Here is a 22,608-nt window from a genome sequence, read left to right on the forward strand (position 1 = left end):
TTAAAAGAGCCTTGGTCTCTTCTTCAGCAACGTCTTCTGGAAGATCATTGCGACTGTGCCTCTGCGGGTCATCCTTTCGCCCGGTGTACTCACACATTAAGCCGGGGCGGCGGCTCAATGGGATCACCCGCCATGAGATCCAGACCCGGACCAGGTCAATTCCGTTCAGACCATTGCCTAGCAGGGCTTTGATCTTGTTGATCGTTGGAAGCAGAGGCTGGCGTTCTGCGGCAGTCAGTTTGTCGGATAATGGATGAGTTGGCTCCAGGCGCGTTGGGCGAAAGCCGGGCAGCGGGCTCTCATCAGCCGGGGACGTGTCTTGGCAGTAGAACCAAGTCATGTTCCAGTCCTTGGGGTGACTTGGCGGTTCTGCATAAGGGAACAGACAATCCCTGCGCCGTTGGATGGAGATGCCGCCTAACTCTAGACTTGGACCGTTTGCGCACTCGGTTTGGCGGTTCAAATAGAACAGCTCTCTGAAGAGCAGCAGACTCGGCTCTTCTCCAAGATATACTTCACAAAAAACTTGGAAGTTGCAGATGTTGGATATGGAATTGGGTCCTATATCCTGAGGCCGAAGATCAAAGAAGTTGAGCACGTCCCGGAAGAATTTTGAGCCGGGCGGTGCGAAGCCCCGGCTCATATGGTCGGCAAAGATCACTACCTCCCCGTCTCTCGGCTGTGGCCTTTCTTCGGACGGGTCAGGGGCACGGTAGGACATCACTTCTTTCTTAGGCAGATATCCGGATTTAACGAAGTTGGCCAGGGTCTCTTCAGTGACGCTGGATTTCATCCAGTTGCAAGTGATGGGAGCCTTGGGAGGCATGGTGACGGTTGGTGGTCTACGAGGAAGAGAAAAGTGTCCGGGTTAATTATAAGCCGGAGTATATCATTCAAGTTACAATGACGGCTTATGAAGGGGACTAATGGTGTGTCTTGATACGGTGGGTTATCTAAGCCGTCGGGGCTTTCAGGATAAGTTGGTCGTCTACGGCTTACTGCGGTTAAGTCGGAAGATACTACAGAGCATGATTCTCTTTAAACCGGAAAGTTCTACGGCGCGTGTTTTCTCTAAGTCGGAAATATAAGCCGCCAAGATTCAAGGACTGCAGTTTTTACTAAGTGTGGTAAACAGATTTCACATATTACAGTAACTTTTTTGGATCAAAGTAGTCGGAGCAGAGAAAGTTTTCTAGACCTAAAAAACAGAAGCAGGGGAGGTTCTTGAGATGGAACCCAGTCCTTATGCAGTAAAAAGAGGTGTTCTTGCAGAAGAAATGAACCTCAGATATCTACCGTGCTGGTTCTACACAAGCCTAAGGATCAACGGGGGCAGTGGCTACAGGGGTTACCGAAACTTGCGGTAACAGTGATGAACATGAAGAACACAGATGAACTCTGTCCTAGATCTATGCTAGTAAGGCAGAGGGGACTCACCGGAGCTGGAGAAGAGCGGAGGTCGCCGACGTTATCTGGTCCGAGTCAGGTTGATGCAGCGGCCGGGTTGAGGAAGACCAGGGGTGCGACGGCGGCGGCGGCAGAAGCTCGGGCAGAGGAACGGCAGTGCGAGGAAGAAGAAGGAGAATGTGAAGAAGAGAGTGCCGGGCCGGCCTATTTATAAGGCCGAGTCATAAGCGGGCGCGGGATTTGAGGAGGCCACGGCGTAGTTATCTCCCCCCTCACGGCGCCTCGATTCTCGAAGGTCAGTAAAAGCAAAGATCCGTTGCGGATCTGGCGGAGTAAAAAACAGATTTAGTGTAGGATGACGTCACGGCGGATTACCCGGAGTCCAGAGGATGACGTCACTCCGGGTTATGACCTTCACATGAATGATAAGCCGGAGATTTTTTCTGACTGCGGAGCTGAAGATTGACACGAGCCGGCTCAAGTCAATCTGGGGCCTAATGTTGAGGATATAGACCTGGGGGTCACCCGCCAGGAGGGCCGGGTTACTCCAAGGATCATTACCAGAAGCCCGGAGCTAAGTTTCAGGATAATGGGCCAGGGATGGGCTAAGACCCGGGTATGGCTTAAAGCCCGTAGTTACAATCATTGTTATAGTAGACTTGTAGTGTAAGGCAAGTATTGTTTTAGAGCCCGAGCCGGACACTCTTATGAGCCGGCCGGGACTCTAAGGGCTGCTGGGCGTCCGCCTCCCTATATAAAGGGACGACCCGGCAGCGGTTTGGGGACGACAACAATCTCTCCGAGAGCCGGGATAAGTGTTTAGTTCCCTGGCGATCGTAACCCTAATCAATAACACCTCGAGCTGGACGTAGGCTTTTACCTTCACCGTAAGGGGCCGAAACCAGTATAAACCCTCGTGTTCCTTGTCCCGCATAACCCCTTCAAGCTTCCTAGTTGCGATGGCTCCACGACTAAGTCCTAGCCCAAGGACATCTGCCGTGACAATTCCACGACAGGACGCGTCCGCTCCGGCCGGACAATGTCCGCCGCGCGCCCGACCAACCGGAGCGCGCCACGTCACCCGCGCCGCCGCCGAGGCCCGCCGGCCCGTCCCCGGCCCTCCGGCCCGTCTCCTCCCGCGCCCGCCTCCGCGCCTGCCCGCGCCGCCGCCGCCTCCGGTACCGCCGCCGCCGCCATCACCGCCGGCCGGCCCAGCCGCCTCCGCCGCCGCCCGCCGCCGGCCTCCCCTCCGGCCACCGGCGCCGCCCGCCGCCGCCCTCCGGGCCCCTCCTCCACCGCCGGCTCCTTCTCTCCCGCCGGCGACGAGCTCCTGGAGCTCGGGCTCGATCCAGATCCGGTGAGGACGTTGACTTTCTCGTCCTCGTTTTTTCTCCAGTCCCAGAATTCTATCAGCATATGCTCCTGTTCCCGATACCGTAACTTTGTGCATGTAGCTTCGATTCGCGTGTATAATATGTAGAATTGTTCGCCTCGTGATGCTCTTCATTTTGTTCAATTGCACCATTTTCATTAGAGGTCATCTTGATGCCCAAATCCTCGTTGGAAGAGGGATAGTTGCTGTTGATCTCTGGTTCTTATCAGAATTTGGAGATTCGTCATTGTTGTATCATTTATTCTGTGCATCTTTTGAGCATGAGCTCTACATATGTTTTGAAGTATGCCATGCCATCTTTCCAGTGGTATAGTCCATGTATTTTTGTGATCTCTGTGGTGACTAGCACAAGCATGCAAAATAGGTCCCGTAATAATTCTGATTTCAGGGACTTGGTGATTTCTCAGTCTTCGTCTGCTGTAATTTTGTTGCCATGTAAACTTGATGCTAGAGAGAGATCCATGCATATTTTGGAGATGTCCAGTAAGGATATTTTGTAGCTATAGTTGTAATTGATCCGTTCCTGCAATTGTTTGCAATTTTAGAGTACCATAGCATGACTAAATCTTGCTCTACTTTTGCTATAAAATATTTCTGGCAGATTCTTAACATGATTTGCAATCTTGCCAAGCTTATTGTAGTTGGTCCATACATATTATGCAATTGTTTTTGCCGTGGATAGCTTCATAAACATGCCATCTTGCTGTAGGTATGGTTGGTTTGTCATGCATTGCTTTGTAGTGAGTGCATCAAGCTCACAAAGAGGCCTACATATTAATAAACTCTGCCATGCTCTGTTTTCTGCTGTCTGAAACCTCATAACGAAACTTGCTATGTTTACATGCTTGCCATCATATCATCTGGTCCTTTTTGGCTTAGGGTCAGTAAGGGACTTTTATGATGTGCTTTTAGTAGAACACTACCATGCCTTGTTTTGCTATGTTAAGTTTCCATAGCATATTGATTTCGTGCTCTGAACATTGCTACCTGATGCTGATTTCTGCCATGTCCAGTTTTTCACTAAGTCTGTGAACCTGTAATCTTTTGCACTTTTGCCATGCTTGTTTGAGCTTGATATGTTGTGATCTAGCCGTAGCTCAGTGTTCATCTTTTGTCAAGCATATCCTGTAGATTACTGTCATGTGCTTTGTTGCTATGTTGGGGTGCTGTAGCACTGTTACTTGTTGTATTTTAAGTGCTATCTTGCTGTTTATCGCAGATTAGTGTCATTCTTGTTTTGCTTGCCATTTGCAAACCGTGCATCCGATTCCGGTGATTTTTATATCGATTTCGACCGAAATCATCCCATCTTTCCAGTGGCATGCTTGGTTTGCCAAGTTACTGCCATGTTCATCTTTTTCCTTCCGGAGCACGCATATGCATCGCATATCATATCTTGCATATCATACATGTTTTGCATCATGTTGCTTGCGCATTTCCCGTTGTTGATTGTGGATCCGTTTGTTTGTGTTCTTGTCTTGGGTAGAGCCGGGAGACGAGTTCGTGAACGAGGAACCTGTCGAGTACGCTTACGAGGATCAAGCTTTCGACAACTCTGAGAATCTTGCAGGCAAGATGACCACCCCTCGAAATCACTTCTATCTTTGCTATGCTAGTTGTTCGCTTTATTGCCATGCTCGCTACCTATCACTTGCTATATCATGTCCCCCATTTTAGCCATGTCAGCCCTAACCATCCTTTCCTAGCAAACCGTTGTTTGGCTATGTCACCGCTTTTGCTCAGCCCCTCTTATAGCGTTGCTAGTTGCAGGTGAAGTTGAAGTTTGTTCCATGTCGGAACATGGATATGTTGGGATATCACAATATCTCTTATTTAATTAATGCATCTATATATTTTGGTAAAGGGTGGAAGGCTCGGCCTTATGCCTGGTGTTTTGTTCCACTCTTGCCGCCCTAGTTACTGTTATACCGGGATTATGTTCCCTGAGTTTGCGTTCCTTACACGGTCGGGTGATTTATGGGACCCCCTTGACAGTTCGCCTTGAATAAAACTCCTCCAGCATGGCCCAACCTTGGTTTTACCAGTTGCTATGTAAGCCTTTTCCCCCGGGTTTTCGCGAGCCCGAGGGTCATCTTATTTTAACCCCCCCGGGCCAGTGCTCCTTCGAGTGTTGGTCCGAACCGAGCAGCCTGCGGGGCCACCTCGGGGAAACTCGAGGTCTGGTTTTACTCGTAGCTTGACTTATCCGGTGTGCCCTGAGAACGAGATATGTGCAGCTCCTATTGGGATTTGTCGGCACATTCGGGGGCTTTGCTGGTCTTGTTTTACCATTGTCGAGATGTCTTGTAAACCGGGATTCCGAGACTGATCGGGTCTTTCCGGTAGAAGGTTTATCCTTCGTTGACCGTGAGAGCTTATGATGGGCTAAGTTGGGACACCCCTGCAGGGTATTATCTTTCGAAAGCCGTGCCCGCGGTTATGAGGCAGATGGGAATTTGTTAATGTCCGGTTGTAGATAACTTGTCACTTGACCCAATTAAAATACACCAAGTGCGTGTGTAGCCGTGATGGTCTCTTCTCGGCGGAGTCCGGGATGTGAACACGGTCTGTGTTATGTATGACGTAAGTAGGTGTTCAGGACCTCTTCTTGGTCATTGCTAGATGACGTCCGTTCCTTTGCTTCTCTTCTCGCTCTCATTTGCGCAAGTTAGCCACCATATATGCTTTGGCCGCTGCAGCTCCACCTTTTTGCTCCTTTTTGTCCTATAAGCTTAAATAGTCTTGATCTCGCGGGTGTGAGATTGCTGAGTCCCCGTGACTCACAGATACTTCCAACACCAGTTGCAGGTGCCGACGATGCCGGTGCAGACGATGGCGTCGATCTCAAGTGGGAGTTCGACGAGGAACGTGGTCGTTACTATGTGTCTTTTCCTGATGATCAGTAGTGGAGCCCAGTTGGGACGATCGGGGATCTAGCATTTGGGGTTGTCTTATTTTCATCTGGATTTTGACCGTAGTCGGTCCATATGTTTGTGTTTTGGATGATGTATGAATGATATTTATGTATTGAGTGAAGTGGCGATTGTAAGCCAACTCTTTATCCCATTCTTGTTCATTACATGGGATTGTGTGAAGATGACCCTTCTTGCGACAAAACCACTATGCGGTTATGCCTCTAAGTCGTGCCTCGGCACGTGGGAGATATAGCCGCATCGTGGTCGTTACATGGAGGCTGGAGGAGGTCGACGGTGGATGAACAGTAGCCCGTGGAGGCTGGAGGGGGTCGACGGTGGAGATGAACAGTGTCCCGTGGAGTCCCGTTTTGCGGTACGCCACACCCCTCCCGATGAACAGGACCCCAGTTTCGACCGTAGCGCTCCAACACAAGTCCGTTTCCTCTGTTTTGAGGTACGCCACACCCCTCCCGATCAACAGGACCCCCGTTTCGACCGTAGGAGGTCCGTTTCCTCCGTTTTGCGGTACGCCAGACCCCTCCCGATGAACAGGATCCCGTTTCAAACGTGGCCAGTCGAACACAAGGCCGTTTCCTCTGTTCCGCGGTACGCCAGGCCTCGTTTCCATCAGTTGTTCCGTCCAAGCCCTCCCGATGAACACGACGACGCATTCTGTTTCGACCCAGCAGGTTGGCTCCCCATGAACACGACGACGACGCTGTTTCTCCATTCCGACCCAGCCATGTACACGAGCCCTGGCCGTACGTATGCGCGAGTAGGCGTTCGAGACCCTGCCCGTATGTACGTACGTGGCCGTATTTTCTTTCTTGTACACTGGCCGCTGTACGTACGTGTACATGCTACGTGCGCGCCTCTACTATGACACATGCGCGCCTCTACATCGACTAGTATGTACGTACACATTCGCGACCAGAATGACAATGCTACGTACGCTTCGACCAGGTGGGTCCCGACTGTCAGGCACTTCCTTGCCTGCGAAGATGTAGCTGGTGGGTCCCAGCAGTCAGGGGGTCAAATCGTTTTTTTTGCCCGGATGCACTTCCTTGCATGCGAATATGTAGCTGGTGGGTCCCCGCAGTCAGGGGAAACGTTTTTTTCACGAAATACGGTGGCCCGTCCGGTGGGTCCCCGCTGTCAGGTGGAGGAATAATTATTTTCCGCGTAATAAGGAGGCACTTCCTTGCTACGGCTGTGGACCCAGCTGTCAGCCTCTCCATGTACAGTCCACGTCCGATGGAAGCCGTTCCTTGACCACGTTGACCACGCCGTGCCGAGAGCACCAGGGCGGTGGACGACGGCGAGGCCTAGGAAGGGGATGACGCGGAGCCAGGGAAGACGCGGCAGTGGAAGCCCGCGCGGAGAGGAGTATGAGGGTTCACGGGTTCGGCTGCGGTGTGAGGCTGCCAACGCCGCAGGGCCTGGCCAGCGGTGGGAATAGTAGGGGGCGGTGAGTTCTCCGCGGCAGCACAGCCGGCCACGGGAGGCAGGAGCATGCGGCATGACCGGCGCTGCTTTGGGCGGCTGGAGCAACAAGACCAGAGGTTGAAGAAGCACTACGGCCGTTGGATGGACATCATACGGTCACTGGAGCTAGAATCGTGCATATTGACTAAGTTGACAAAGCCCTCTATCCCTGTCAACTTAGTAGGCCCACGAGTCAGCCTGCCACTATACTGGGTCCCAGCTAGCAGGGGGAGTATTCATTTTTGTGTGCGTAATAAGGACGCACTTCCTTGCGTGCGAAGATATAGCTGGTGGGTCCGAGCTGTCAGCGGCGGTAACATTTTTTTCGCGAAATAGAGAGGCCCTTTCGGTGGGTCCCAGATGTCAGGTGGAGGAATCATTATTTTGCGCGTAATAAGGAGGCATTTCCTTGCTTGCGACCGTGGACCCAGCTGTCAGCCTCTCCACGTACAGTCCACTTCAGATGCATGTCGGTCGTTGACCACGTTGACCAGGCCGCGCCGGGAGCACCAGGGCGGTGGACGACGACGAGGCCTAGGAAGGGAACGGCACGGAGGCAGGGAAGACTCGGCAGTTGTTTCCGACGCGGAGGGGAGTACGACTATACGAGGGTTTACTGGTTCGTCTGCCGTCGCCGGAGAATAACAACAGGTGTGGGTGAGTAGAGGGATGGCTAGGCCAGCGATGGGAGTACGGTGGGGCAGTGAAGCCTGCGTGGAAGCACAGCCGACCGCGGGGAGGAGGGAGCAGGCAGTCCCGCCGGTGCTTGTTTGAGCGGCTGGAGCAGGAAGAGCAGAGATTGAAGAAGCACGACGGCCGTTGGATGGACATCCAACGGTCACTGCTTGGTCGTCAACCTTTTTTTAGGAAAGCCTCAAATCTGTGGAAAACAGCATACAACCCATCTGCCATTATTTCTAATAATTTACAGCCCATTTGCTAATTCTGAAGGTTTTTTTTGGAGCCCATATTCTTTTTGTTAGCATTACAACCCATATTGTGGCCACGGTTAAAAAATTATACGACATGTTGCATATTTCGGTGCGGTCCGAACTGTTTTTAATCCCGAAATTTCGAGTCACATTCAAACTGATTTTAAAAATAAATGTATATCAATATAAAATCCAACAAATTGTCCACGCATAAAAATTAATGCAATTTAAAATCTTGAAATGAAAAAAAGAAATTTGAAAGTAATTGCCGGTTTGATGTGTTTTAAAAATGTACATCCCATTTCTCATTACTGATAGGCCATTTTCTCGTCCAGCCGAATGAAGCTCTCCTCTTCTTGAAAGATTTGTAGCCCAATAGGCCTAACAAAGCGACTTACTTGGCAAATCACAAAAAAACTGGGCTAGCCATTTTCAGAAAGAAAAAAAACTACTGGGCTGGTCTGTGGTAAACATAAAAGAGAAGGCTGTCTAGACATGCCAGAGTGCCCCGCACAGCCCAGTTGACATCCTGCTTCCGTCTCAAAAACAAGTTAGATAAATGCCACAACAAATATGGCGATTCATAAAAATGCCACTGCAATTTCCAAACTTTGAAAAATGCCACTGCAATTTTTGCAAACTTTGGAAAACGCCACTGCAATTTACAAACTTTGAAGAACGCCACTCCAGACTTCGAAAAATGTGACTGGGGATGGCATGAAATGGCATTTTTCGAAGTTTGGAAATTGCAATGGCATTTCTTAGAAACACCAGATTTGGAGTGGCATTTGTCAAATTAACCCAAAACAAAAATAACTGGGCGAGCTGCTGGGTCCCTGATGTCAGCCGCTCGTTGTGAAACTCTCTCGTTTATTGACTACGTTGACAATGGCATGGGACCCAGATGTCAGAAATCCATTACGAGGAGCCATTTTTTTATTGGATTGAAATAAGGAGGCACTTTGCTTGCGTACTGCCATGACCTTGGCGGGTCCCTGCTGTCATCCTCTCCCCGTACACTCATCTCCTGGTTGTGTACGAGTCAACTTGGTAGGCCCACAAGTCAGCCTCTAAACCCGTGGAGGACAAATACAACCCATGTAAAAAAATAACAGCCCATTCCATATGTTCAAAAGGAAAGTTCAACATTCAGAGCAAAGTAACAGGTCTGATCCACATATAGAGTACTAAACTTCCATGTTGACAACCATCATAGCCAAGTTAACTATCTACTTCCACTAATACTCTAGTAGCGTACAAGTACTAACTTACTCTTAGCTAACTAGACGATGCCGGCCGCCATCTGCGGTACACGCTAAACGCCGGCACCGGCGTCCTCTGCCTCGCCTCGGACTTGCCAGAGGTGCGATAGGGCGCGTTGCTCGCGCGCGTTGGCCCTTTCCATGCCGGCGTGGTCCACCGAAGCTTCGGCTTCTAAGCGGGAAACCCACTTGACGAGCTGGTAGTAAAAATCGGCGTCGCGAACGCGTGCGTGCCCGACAGCCTCCAGGGCTATTTGCCGGGCGCTGGCCTCCACGTAGTTGGCCCACGTGCGGGCGCTCTGCTCGTGACTCAGAGCGTCAGTGCGCTGCTGCTCCATGTCCCGCTGGCGGCGCAAATCGGCGATACGCTGCTCATCCGCCAAGCGGTCGCGCTCCAACAACTCCTGCTCCTCCGCCAAGCGGTCGCGCTCCAACAAGTCCTCGATCTCTGCATTGCCATCTAAAGACCGATAGAATGCCTCCTCCCTCCGTCTGCCTTCCGGTGAAAAACCGAACACTAGTTCCGGCGGTGACCGCCTCCGGCCACGCCTATCGCGGACGGGCGGGGGCATGGCGGACATGGCGAGAGCGAGGATAAGTGGCGAGCAACATCGGGCCAGTGGGGGCTTATGAGGATAGAGCGAGTTGGGTCACGGTGCCACCATAGAATGCCGAGAAACAGTACTTATAAGCAGAAGGTAGCGCGACGGTCATCGGAATTCAATGCATAATGAAGCAGGCATGGCTTAGCGCGCCAGCTTGCCGTGGAAAACTAGAGAAACTAAAATTCTGACTGTGCCGTCCCGTCCCGTCCGTGCTGGGTCGCACACCGGCCTTACGGTCAAACGAGTGCACTCGAATCATCTCCCGCCTTGTCAATAATGATTCCACGGATTTAAAAGGCCCGCAACAATTAAAGCGCATCTTTTTTCGCATCAGTTAGCTGCCTTAATTACGGCCGGCTGCATGCGGGCACTCAAAATCGCTCGCAGCCAGTACGCGGAGCAGCATGCAACGAGTCGCAGCCGAGGGCATTAATTGATGAACTTTAGCTAGGAGATAAGGCATCTGCGAACGTTTTTGCTAGCAGTTTCTTCAGATTCGCATGGCATTTTCTTCAGAGCAGCTTGTCAGTTTCTTCAGAGGTAGGCATTGCTATTCAAAAAACTACCACTTCGGATCTTGCGTCGAAACTAAAACAGCCAGGAGCGCATTAGTAGGCTAGCTAGTGATCGATCGGTAACTTGTAAACACTGAGCGAACAGATATAAGGAACTGTTAATGCATCTCAATGATTCATAGATCATATACAAATATGTAGCTCCAAAAGCAAAGATCAGCCACAACTAAAACCAACTAGTATGATTCCCATACATAAGATCAACATGTTAATGCATCTCAATGATTCACAGATCATATACAAATATGTAGCTCCAAAATCAAAGATCTAGAAAAAACATATGTTCTTCCTACTAACATGGATGCTTCTCTTGGCCAACATTCAGTACAGACTCAATGACAAATTTGTTTGCGAAGTCTACAATTCCTCTTGCAAACGTAAGTGGTTTCACCAACAGCTGGAACCATGGGAATGAACCACACATGATGGAGGAACATCCACTGCAATATGATTTGGTCTTCCCTTGATCACACGGCGAGACTATTTTCGGAATACAAACTTTAACTTAGGCAAAATGATGCCCATTGTATAATCAGACCACCAAAGCAATGAAGCACCTAGTGTTGGACAATAAATAGTACAGTACTACTTTTCTGCAGTCCATGAAGTGACTATCCAATCTTTCTCTGTCTATTTTCAAATGGCACTGCATGCAGTGACTATACTATTCTCTTGTGCAGTTCAACCAAAATTGCGGTCACTTTGTGTGTTTGCTAAATAGCAACGGGCAGACATCTCTGTCTGCACAAATATCAAGCAGCTAGTAAACATATACCCCACCTTGTATTTTTGCTTTAAACATGTCTCTTCCGCTTAGATCTGTCATGTTTTGCACTGGACAATTTGATACAGTCATGTTTTGTCCTGGACAATTTCATACTGAATTGATTTGCTTGTTCAGAGCAGAAATATAGCGCCTATTCTTCATCAGACCAAGGATATCCATGTTCGCAGTGATGGAAGAGGTGAAATCGATACAACCGAAATTGAGCATCCAGTCATTGAATCATGTCCTGCACCTCCAATGTAGGTCCACCCTGCCAATAAATTCACATGCAAACCACTAGTATTACTATCTAATGACAGTACAAAAAGAGTAGCAAGATAGTAGCAAACCATGTACCTTCTTAATGAACAGCTCATAGTGCCACCAATTGGATATAAAGGTTTGGGAGAAAACATGCTCCTAATGTTGAACCAGTTGGACTTTTTGTGCAGTTCCACTAAACTCGATCATCCCTGTTTGCATAGATATTGAAAGTGTGATTACTATAAAAGTGGCACTAGTTGAAGCATAGACTCACAAATATAAGCATTCCAATTTCTTAATGGGAAAAGGTAACAAGACTGTTTCTATCCACCTTTTTGAAGGAATAAATAAGGCAACAGAGGCTGATGTCAAAAAGGCATATATAGTTCTTTCTGAAAGAATGATCGATTCCTGACCTTTCCTCTTCTTTTAAGCATATTTTGTGCAGTTCAACTAAAATAAAATGCCATCACCGCCTTGACAATTTAGTGACACTGTACAAAAGGAAATGACTTAACATTACATCATGATGTCAGGTATGTAGTCGACAGGCATTAGAGACAAACTTACAGACCTCCTCCCATAACATAATGAACATTAATTTTAACAAAGGTGTGACTAGCTTTACCGGGATAATTTGAGTGAACTCTACACCCTCTGTTCCTTAATATAAGAGGTTTTTCCGGTTCAGTTTAAAGTACCCAAACGTCTACTAGTATTTAGAAAAACAGGTAGTAGTTTTCTTGAGCACATATCTGGGAAAGCTTGCCACCCTTTATTTATGTCCATACGCTAATGCATCACCATTCGAAATTTCGAATACTACAAATATACACTAATCCAATGGCTAGTGCAACAATAGAGTAGTTATTTTATTACAGGGTACAGTACAATGGTTTTACTGAACAGATTTCAAGAAACTCTTGCACTGGAAGATTTCTATAAGAATTAACAATACAAAATGTAAAGGTAACACGTTTCAGCATTGGTATACTAGCTGTGCATGAGCATTAAACCAAATACAAAAGTCTGAAGGTAACTAGCATTATTAACTAATGACAGTATAAAAAAATTTGCAAACCATGTACCTCCAAGGTAAATATCATTTCGAACTCGGGGGGACCTTAAAAATTGCTATCCCAATCTTGATAATCGATCAAACATAAAAACTTGTTCGAACGAATCAAGAGAACAGCCGGAGGAGGAGGTGCCCGCTCTTAACCTTTCCTCTTGTCTTCATAATTTTTTGTGTAGTTTAACCAAAATAAAATGACATCAGCGCCTTGGCATTTTGGTGACACTGTACAAAAAAATTAACTTAACTCATGAAAGTGAGGTATGTAATCTATAAGCATTAACAGTGCAAAAATCTGAAGGTAGTAACAAGTTTCATCGTTGGTATACTGGTTGTGCAACATCATTAGAATGCCTTAGTTGAAAAATCTTTAATACATCCACAATCAACAACTAACCCTGAAATAATCCCGTGACATTAAATGACATTGCTTAAATTTATCGGTGGCATTAAACTGAGTGCGGCATTAGTTAAATGTGGCATCACTTTAGCAGTAGCATTGCTTGACTTGACTGCTGGCGTTATACTAACAGCAAAAAAGTTAGACTAAGAGCATGCGAGGCCCATTTGGACAGTGGGCGCACCAGTACGATGTACCTCCATGGATGCATAGAGTGGTGAGGGAGGTATGGTTGCCCAGAGCAACAAATATCCAGGCAGCATATGTGGATTCCGTCCCATTTTTGTTATGTTTAGCCACCTTTTTCCTATGTGAGGACAACAAACCGATCGACCCGGTCATTCTCTATTGCGTTGTCAAGACTTTCTACCCTTCTTCAACCAAGAGACACGAGACTCGTTCCTTAGCTACTGATTTTCCTCTTCTCAACCTAGATGCGGGTTCGATGCCTACTCTCTTGGACAGTACAGTCTCCCTTCCTTTCCTTATTCAACCCAGACATGGATTAGTCTGCATGAAGTAGGGTTTCCTTTAATTGTCAGGACCCCGATTCTAAGTCACACCGATCTAGCCTGTAACACCTCATATCACATTGCGGCCTCACGCACGGTACTCCCACGGTTGTCGCCTTACCATGGCCCGGGACCGTTTGCGCCTTTTGGCTCACGTATATGACAATGTCGCTAGCATCCATATGACAGAGAACCCGGGCCGACATGGCTAGTCGTGAACCGAAAGCGACACTAACATATGGGGACAGGCATACATGAATCAACATCGAACGTGTCGGTCAGTAGTGTGCGAATCCGGGCTGTAGCACTGGGCTAACAGGACTCCGGGAACCCGGGCTGTAGCAGGCTAGGCAGGACTCCGGATGTCACCGCGTGACATTTCCCCGAAGGGACAGACACATGAACGATATGAAACACATGCCGGCCAGTCAAGTGTCCAGAGCAGTAGTGCTGGGCTAGCAGGACTCCGGTGAACCGGGCTGTAGCGGACTACTATGGCTCAAGGAGGCACTAGACTACATGTCCCCATAAGAGAGGCTGCCAAGGATAAACAACTAGATTGTCGGATCCCACACATACCAAGCATTTCAATCATACACACAATATGCTCGATATGTGCAAATACAACATGGCATCACAACAAAACTCTACAACTCAAAGTACTTTATTTAAAGGGCTCCAGAGAGCCTTACATAACTTGTTCATACAGATAGGGGTCACATGACCCGACACTCAAGTCATACAAACATACAAGCACATGCGGAAGCAAACTAGTCTGGGTACAGACACTAGAAAGAAAGAAGGCTTGACGAAGCCTGTCTATCTACGTAGGCCCTTCACAAGCCTAGATCACCACCTGGGTGGCAAGTCACTCGTCGTCGTCGAGTTCTACGTAGAACCCATCGGAAGGGGCGGTGTTGTCGTCTGAAAACAGTAATTGAAGCAACATGAGTACAAAGGTACTCATCAAGTCTTACAACAGATCCTACTATACATGTTCATTCTCAAGAAGGTAGTGGAGTTATTGCAGCAAGCCAGCTTTGACTCTTAGCTAAGCTATCCTACGAGACACCACTTGTGAAATAGTTTTCGCACACGAGTCCACTAATCACCATCTCAATACTCCACCGTGGATCCTCCCTCATCATCCCACGAGAGAGCCATCCGCGGTACTCACACTTATCTTGAGGCTTTTAATAGTATCCATTTACTTGTCTATGAACTACATAAGCGACCAAGTAGTCCTTTTCCGCGGACGCGGCTATTCGAATAGTTTTATACCCTGCAGGGGTGTACTTCGTCACACACGCTCTCACCACTTACCACCGTTTACACAGTGTGTACTCGGCAACCTTCAAGCGGAAGCCCAGCGAGGGTGTCGGCCACAGCCTACCTAAACACTCGAGTCTCTAGTCCAGGTTTATCTCCTATTCAGGTTCCATCCGCAGGGAGTCCGGCCGAGGTTTCCACATACGACCCCGAACGATGTGTGCAGGGTTCCCGAGACACCAAACGGGCGACTCGGTACACCGGGCCACGAGCCTACCGCATCACAGCCCACCCCTTGGTCAGCGCTGTCCACGGCCTCCAGCTTACTACAAACACCAGAAACTACATGCAACTCCTGACAGAGGACAAGGGTGATTAAGAAGCCGAGGGGGTCCATTGGTTTCGGGCCCAATGTGTGGTAGTAGCTGAATCTTAAATCACGCATACAGATCTCAGTTCTTAGGGACGGTCTCAATGAAACAACCCACCATGTACTCCTACATGGCCTCCCATCGATACCTTTACCAAATCGTATTCAACACCTCACTCTCATTACCGACACACGCTTTCACTCTAGTTCATCACCCTGATGAGCCAGACCTGACACGACTCTAAGCGTAGCAAGCATAGCATTGTAGGAACACAACATGGCTCAATCAACTCCTACACATGCTAGTGGGTTTCATCTAGTTACTGTGGCAATGACAGGTCATGCAAAGGAAAGTGGGTTAAACTACCGCAACACACAGCAGTTTGAATCGCGTTGTCTTAATGCAGTAAATGAGAGCAGACGCGAGAAGATGGGTTTGTATCGAAATGATCAACGGGTTGCTTGCCTGTTGGAGTGGTGGTGGGATACTGCCCTTCAGTTGGATACTCGTGAATATCCTCGGAGGCAGGACCTACCACAATGGACACATCGAAGCACAATCAACACCAAGCAAGTGCAACAATATGATGCATGCATGAGACATGGCAAGAATGGATGTATTGGGCTAATGCAACTAAGACCAGATGGGTTTGGACTATTTTGAATCAAAGATTCAAATTCCAAGTTCATAAATGGCCCATGTTAGTGCTTTATCTTGTTCTGCATTAAACAGTAGGTTAATTTGCCTGAACATGCATGAAACTAGTACAGATGGATAGAATGGATTTTTCTGATCATTTTTCATATATAAATCTTTTCATTCTGAGCTATAGATTATTTTCTAAGATTTTTTTGAAGTTTGTGATAATTTCTGGAATTTCCTGTATAAGAATAATTCCAGTAATTAAGTTACTTATTACGTCAGCAGTGTGTCATGATGACGTCAGCGGTCAACGGGGTCGTCCAGGTCAAACCTGACGTGTGGGTCCCCTGTGTCAGTGTCACTGTTAGTTAGTTAAACTAATTAGAATTAATTTTAACTCTAACTCAGGTTAATTGGCATGCGGGCCCCACTGTCAGTGACTCTGGGGGGTCAAACCCGTGGTCAAACCACGCTGACTCGCCGGCGTTTAGCCGCTGGCGACGTCCAGACGCGGCGGTGGAGTGCGGGATCCGTGCTCCGACGACCAAATGGGCGGCGGAGAGCACCTACGCGTAGCTAGGAGCAACCCGCGTCGGTTGGTGGTGAAGGTGGAGCTCGGGGTCGCTGGAATCGACGCCGGCGTGGAGCTGTGCGGCTGCCGGGGTACGGGTGTGGTCGAACCCGTCGCTAGAGAGCACGGCGAGGGGCGTGCGATGGTGCTACGGGCTCCTGGCGATGAAGTGAAGCTAACGGTCATGGTGGTGCGACCGTTGGATGGTCGAAGCCTCGTCAGCGACGAGCTCGTGCGGCGGCGTGTGCGGTGCTGCTGGTTACGGTCGACGCAAGGGGCGGCAGCAGGAATGAGAGGATGGGGAAGGGGCAGAAGCTCACGGCAGAGGCGATGAGCTAAGTGGCGCTGTAGGGGACGAACTGCTGCGGTGGTGACGGCGAAGGGGATCTCCGGCGGTGGGCGGTGAAGGCGAGGTCGAAGCAGTGGCTTCCGGGCAAGCGAGCGCTCGGGGCTCGACTTTCTCGAAGGAGAAGGCGACGGCGGAGCTGCTGGACACGGTGGGGCGGCGCAAGGACGGCGATGGCTACGGCTACTCCGGCGAGGTGGCAGCGGCTGCGTCGGCCATGGCGAGAGAGAGCGAGGGAGAGGCGATGGGGGCGAATGGGGGTGTCCAGGGGCTCAAGGGCGCGACGTGGAGGTCGTCCAGCTCGTCCACGGCGAGGCGGCAAGCAAGTGGCGCCGTGGCGAGCTCGTGCACGCCGGCGTCACCTCTGTGCCTGCTCTGGCGGGAGCAAGCAGCTGACTGGCGCGGGCCAGCACAGTGCTGGGCCGGCCAGTGGGCTGCCAGGTAGGATTCCCTCTCTGCTTTCTGTTTTTCTTTTTATTTATTTCTGTTCTGTGTTTTGAAATAGTAGAAATACTATTCCATTTAGGAAAATCCTGAAAATATTCAGAGGCACCTTTGAAATTATTCTCAACAGCCTAAAAATACCTTCAAGATTATTTGGGCATTTAAAAATATTTATAGGATTTAAATTGCCCAAATGCAAATACTTATGGCTTGGTGCAAAAATCCAGAATGGCCTCCAAAAATATGAAACCATTTTTGGCAGAGGTTTTGGCCAGGACCAAAGGTGGTGAACATTTATGGAGGGCATTTCAGGTTCATTGAAAAGGATTTTAGTAAACCCTAGTTGTGTTCAGGGGGTGCTGGGGGTTTCTGGCATCCCCATTTCAAGTTTCTATGAAAAGTAGACATGATGCAACACTCTAATGCATGAACTAGCTAGGATGTGACAACTCACCCCCACTCAAAAGAATATCATCCCGAGATTTAGGATCCGTTGGGAAGAAGGTGGGGTACTCAAGTCGAAGACGATCCTCCCTTTCCCAAGTAGCTTCTTTCTCGGAATGGTGTGACCATTGAACCTCGAGAAACTTGATGTTTTGGCGTCGAGTGGTACGCTCGGCTTGATCAAGGATTCGAACGGGATATTCCCGATATGTAAGATTATCTTGGAGATCAAGCGTTTCGTGGTCCACTTCACGGATAGGATCCGAGAAGCAACGCCTGAGTTGAGAAACGTGGAAGACGTCATGAACCTTGGAAAGATGCGGAGGTAGTTCCAATTGGTAGGCAACTTCTCCTCGCTTGGCAAGAATGTGAAAGGGTCCAATGTAACGAGGAGCCAATTTGCCTTTGAAACCGAATCGATGGATTCCTTTTAAAGGAGTAACCCGAAGGTAAGCCTTCTTGTCAACCTCAAAAGTCATAGCCTTATGTTTGCGATCATAATGGCTCTTTTGGCGAGATTGGGCTGTTTTCAATTTCTCACGAATAAGGCGAACCCGCTCTTCTGCTTCCTGAATCATATCCAGGCCAAAGAGTTGTCTTTCCCCGGTTTCTGACCAGTTAAGAGGCGTTCGACATTTTCGTCCATAGAGAACCTCGAAAGGAGCTTTGCCCAAGCTAGCTTGATAACTATTGTTATAAGCGAACTCGGCGAATGGAAGGCATTTCTCCCAATCCATGCCGAAAGAGATGACAGAAGCTCAGAGCATATCCTCCAGAATTTGATTAACTCGTTCTACCTGACCACTTGATTGAGGGTGGAAGGCGTTGCTAAAGGAGAGACGAGTTCCCATAGCATTCTGGAAACTTTCCCAAAATCGAGAGGTGAAGAGACTTCCACGGTCTGAGTTAATTTCCAATGGAACACCATGAAGAGACACTATTCGGGGGATGTACAAGTCAGCTAGCTGGCTCGCGGTTATACTCTCACAAACAGGTAGGAAATGGGCTACTTTGGAGAGACGATCGACAACAACGAAGATAGCATTATTCCCTCTCTTGGTCCTGGGAAACCCGGTAATGAAATCCATACCAATTTTATCCCATTTCCATTTAGGAATAGCCAAAGGCTGAAGGGTGCCAGCAGGCCATTGATGCTCTGCTTTAACACGACGACAGACGTCGCAATTAGCAATGTATTGAGCAATTTCTCTCTTCATCCTAGTCCACCAAAACCTCTGGCGTAGGTCTTGATACAGTTTAGTACTACCGGGATGAATGGTGAGAGGAGATTCATGAGCTTCCTTAAGGATCAATCGCCTCAGGTTGCGTACCTTGGGAACCACTAGACGGTCTCCAAAGAACACAACACCTTGGTCATCAACGGAGAAACAATCCGCAACTCCTTTCTTGATGTTTCTCTTAATACGGGAGATTCCCGGATCTACCTTCTGAGCTTTGATGATCTGATCCGTAAGGGTAGGTTTCGCCACCAGGGTGGATAGGAACCCTCGAGGAACAATGTGAAGGTTAAGCTTACAGAATTCCTCGTGGAGAAGTGGTTGACTTTGTTGTAACATCAAGTTGTTACAGTAAGATTTACGGCTTAGCACATCAGCCATGACGTTGGCTTTGCCCGGGGTGTAAGTTATTCCTAAGTCGTAATCTGTGATCAACTCAACCCAACGTCTTTGCCTAAGATTCAAATCCAGTTGGGTGAAAATGTATTTCAGACTTTGGTGATCGGTGAAAATCTCGCAACGATTACCGAGAAGGTAATGTCGCCATGTTTTGAGTGCATGGACTACGGCTGCAAGCTCTAGATCATGTGTGGGATAATTATCCTCATGTGGACACAACTGTCGGGAAGCGTAGGCAATCACGTGACGATCTTGCATGAGTACGCAACCTAGTCCTTGTCGCGAGGCGTCGCAATAGATAACAAAGTCCTTAGAAAAATCTAGTGGTATGAGTACGGGAGGAGATGTCAGGCGTCTTTTCAGTTCCTGAAAGCTGAACTTGCACTGTGGGGTCCACTCGAACTTTTTATCTTTCTTGAGGAGTTCAGTTAGAGGTTTAGCAACCTTGGAGAAATTCTCGACGAAGCGGCGACAGTAGCTCGCTAAACCAAGGAAACTCCGAACTTGCTTGACCAATTCAGGTGGAGTCCAGTCAAGGATGGCTTGAACTCGCTCGGGATTGACAGCAATACCCTTACCAGAGATTACATGGCCTAGATAGGTCACTTCTGCAACCAGAATTCACACTTAGAGAATTTAGCATAAAGGCGATGCTCTTGAAGTTTCGTCAATACTAGCCTTAGATGCTCGGCATGTTCTTCCTCATTCTTGGAGTAGATGAGTATATCATCGAGGTATACTACGACGAATTTATCCAAATACTCCATGAAGATTGAGTTCATTAACCGAGAGAAGGTGTCTGGAGCATTGGTTAAACCGAAAGACATGACGGTATACTCGTATTGGCCATAACGAGTAACAAAGGCCGTTTTAGGAATATCCCCGTTCTTGATTTTGATTTGATGGTAGCCCAACCTCAAATCCATTTTAGAGAAGATTGAGGATCCAGCGAGCTGATCATACAGGTCGTTGATCCTGGGAAGCAGATACTTGTTCTTGATAGTGACTAGGTTGACAGGTCGGTAATCTACAACCATCCGATCCGTACCATCCTTCTTCTTGATGAAGAGGACGGGGCAAGCCCACGGAGAAGAACTAGGACGGATGAACCCCTTTTTCAAGGACTCATCGAGTTGTTTCTTAAGCTCGGCTAGCTCTAGGGGTGCCATCTTATAAGGTCTTCTAGAGATTGGGACGGTTCCTGGAACAAGGTCTATCACAAACTCGACATCCCTGTCAGGTGGAATACCTGGCAGTTCTTCTGGGAAGACATCCGGGAAGTCACGGACTACCGGAACATCTTCAAGGTCTGGAAGAGGGTTGGCATTTAATGAGTAAAGCTGACGCTTAGACACCCGGGTCAAAACATTGACTGTCTTGCCCGACGGATGGGTGAGTTGAACAGTTCTAGTAGAGCAATCAATCTTAGCATAATGGGATGACATCCAGTCCATACCCAAGATGATATTTATGTCCGAGGACTTGAGAGCTATTAGTGATGCAAGGAAGACCAATCTGTCGACGAGAATTTCATTTCCATGGCTAATCCTAGAGGTTTGCCATCTAGAACTAGGAGTTTGAATTTCCTTGGAGGTGGGCATGTCACAAAATGTGGTGTTGTGCAATCGAGCATAGCTCTCAGAAATAAATGAATGAGATGCTCCAGTATCGAAAAGAACAGTTGCCGGAAGGCAATTAACAAGGAGCGTACCAAGGACGACGTTGGGATCCCCATGAGTTTCTTCAGCTGAAACATAGTTGACATGGCCACGTGCAGTGGTGGCTGGCTTGGCGTAGTAAGTCTTTCCTGCTGGCTTACCACGGCCAACGGACTGTCCAGGTTGATTGGGGTTGTTTCGGGGGCACTCGCGCAAATAGTGACCCGTTTCTCCACACTTGAAGCATGTCACAACATTGGGGCGTGGAGCAGCATTAGCAGCGGGGCCACCATAGACCTTGGGCGGTGCATACTGCTGGTTGGGGCGAGGCGCCTCGAAGGATGGCCTCGGAGTGAACCTAGGTGGCAGAGCAGTGTTTGGAATCCAGACCCGGCGCTTCTGAGATCCGGAGCCGGATGAGGAACCAAAATCGCGAGAGTGCTTGCGTGTAGCGTCATAGTCAGTCTGTCCTGTCTCAGCACTGATGGCCTTATTGGTCAATTTCTGGAAAGAGGTGCACTCGTGCAGACGAAGATCACGGCGAAGCTCAGGGCTAAGTCCCTTGCGGAACCTTGCCTGCTTCTTGGCGTCGGTGGATACCTCTTCAGGAGCATAGCGTGCTAGATTTCCAAACTCACGGTTGTATGCATCCACAGTCAGTCTGCCTTGGGTGAAGTTGCAGAATTCTTCCCGCTTACGATCTATGAGACCCTCCGGAATATGATGCTCACGGAAAGCCTCACTGAATTCAGCCCAAGTAGTGATTTGGCCGGCTGGGCGCATAGCCTCAAAGTTTTCCCACCAGAGGCTAGCAGGGCCTTCGAGGTGGTAGGCAGCGTAGGTAACCTTATCAGCTTCGGCTACGTTGGCAGAACGTAGCTTATGGGTAATGCTGCGGAGCCAATCATCCGCATCGAGGGGCTCGACGGAATGATTAAACTTCGGTGGGTACAACTTGATAAAGTCATTGATGGACACCAAGTCGTTCCTCTGATGACGTGCAGTATTCTGCTCGATCCGCTCTAGCAAGCGGTTAGTCTCACGCTTGTTTCTTTCTGCCTCCAGCATAACTTCGGCCAGTGAAGGCGGATGAGGCAGATTCTCCCCCCTAACTGCATTGGCTTCACCCTGCGCCTGGACAGCAGGGTTGTTGCGGGTGTTAACCATCCTAGGAGAAACAAAACAACGGTTTAGACAAGGATGGCTAAATCTTGGCAGGGAAATGCGGAATGTAATGGATAACACGGAATGCAGAGATGATCATCAGTATGACATGGTAATATAGAAACTGACATATATATACCAACGGTCATACACACCATACATAGTTTAGTACAAGCCCAGGCTAGAGTACAGCTACGATGAAAGACGATACATCTCATCAGAGGCATTCCAAGCTCCTATACATTATTTTTCTACACGTCCGGAACGTGATACACACCAAGTCGTATCCCACAAGACACGCAGGACTGTGGGGAATACAACTGTTACAATACTAGCGGATCTACTACCAACTCAGACGTCTCCGTAGTAATCTTCATAGAAGTCACCACCATGTCCTGGGAGCTGAACATGATCATCTGGAAACAGTCGGTCCTGTGGAGCTTGCGGTCCATAAGGACTCGGGTGTGGCCT

The sequence above is a fragment of the Aegilops tauschii genome, chromosome 7, assembly GCF_002575655.3.
Source record: "Aegilops tauschii subsp. strangulata cultivar AL8/78 chromosome 7, Aet v6.0, whole genome shotgun sequence".
In the NCBI taxonomy this organism is placed as follows: Eukaryota; Viridiplantae; Streptophyta; class Magnoliopsida; order Poales; family Poaceae; genus Aegilops; species Aegilops tauschii.